Source organism: Chaetura pelagica, unplaced genomic scaffold (assembly GCF_000747805.2).
Source record: "Chaetura pelagica isolate M959 unplaced genomic scaffold, ChaPel_1.0 scaffold686, whole genome shotgun sequence".
In the NCBI taxonomy this organism is placed as follows: domain Eukaryota; kingdom Metazoa; phylum Chordata; class Aves; order Apodiformes; family Apodidae; genus Chaetura; species Chaetura pelagica.
Genome location: NW_009953594.1, coordinates 60,855 through 62,310, shown reverse-complemented (window position 1 = coordinate 62,310; position 1,456 = coordinate 60,855).

Here is a 1,456-nt window from a genome sequence, read left to right as displayed (position 1 = left end):
GGTGTCCCTGGCGCAGCTCATCAGCGTGGTGAGTTGCCCGGGGCTCTGCTCCCCCATCCCCCAGGCTTGAAGGGGGCCCTGCAGCCCCACAGTCCCCCCCCCACCAGTAACCAGCCCCGCTGTCCCTGCAGCACGAGCGGGAGCAGATCATGACCACCAACGTCTGGCTGACCCAGGTGGGAGCCCTGGACTCCACAGTGGGCCTGGGGACCTGTGTCCACCCTGCCCTAGGACCCCCTGTGTCCCGCCTGCCCCCCTGTGTCCACGGTGTCCTGGGTACCCCCCTGCGCTCTGCCCTGGGACCCTCCAAACACCCTGTGTGGTACCTCCTGTGTCCACCCTGCCCCAGGACCCCCAGGCCCCCTGTCCTAGGACTCCCCCTGCCCACCATGTGCTTAGACCACCCAGGTCCCTTGCCCTGGGACCCCCTGGGTCCATCCTGCCCCAGGGCCCCCAGGCCCCCTGTCCTGGGACCCTGTCTGTCCACCCAGCCCTGGGACCCCCCGTACACCTTAGTAAGACCCCAGTGTTCACCTTTCCCTGGGACTCCTCTGCCCCCTGTGTGGGACCCACCTGCCCCAGGACCCCCCATACACGCTTAGTTTGCCCCTGGTGCTGGGCCCCCCGGTGGGGCTGAGCCTGCCTGCCCGCAGGAGTGGGAGGACTATCGCCTCACCTGGAAGCCAGAGGACTTTGACAACATGAAGAAGGTCCGTCTGCCCTCCAAGCACATCTGGCTGCCCGATGTGGTGCTCTACAACAAGTAGGTGTTTGGTTGGTTTTTTTTTTTGGAGGGGTGGGCTCAACCCCACCTGGGGCTGGGGGCAGAGCCACGGCAGCCCCAGGGCAGGGCCAGGGTTGACACTGCTCCCCTTTGTCCCAGCGCCGACGGGATGTACGAGGTCTCCTTCTACTCCAACGCCGTCATCTCCTACGATGGCAGCATCTTCTGGCTGCCCCCGGCCATCTACAAGAGCGCCTGCAAGATCGAGGTGAAGCACTTCCCCTTCGACCAGCAGAACTGCACCATGAAGTTCCGCTCCTGGACCTACGACCGCACCGAGATCGACCTGGTGCTGAAGAGCGAGGTGGCCAGTCTGGACGACTTCACGCCCAGCGGCGAGTGGGACATCGTGGCGCTGCCGGGCCGGCGCAACGAGAACCCCGACGACTCCACCTATGTGGACATCACCTACGACTTCATCATCCGGCGCAAGCCGCTCTTCTACACCATCAACCTCATCATCCCCTGCATCCTCATCACCTCGCTGGCCATCCTTGTCTTCTACCTCCCGTCCGACTGCGGCGAGAAGATGACCCTCTGCATCTCCGTCCTGCTCGCCCTCACCGTCTTCCTGCTCCTCATCTCCAAGATCGTGCCGCCCACCTCGCTGGACGTGCCGCTGGTGGGCAAGTACCTCATGTTCACCATGGTGCTGGTGACCTTCTCCATCGT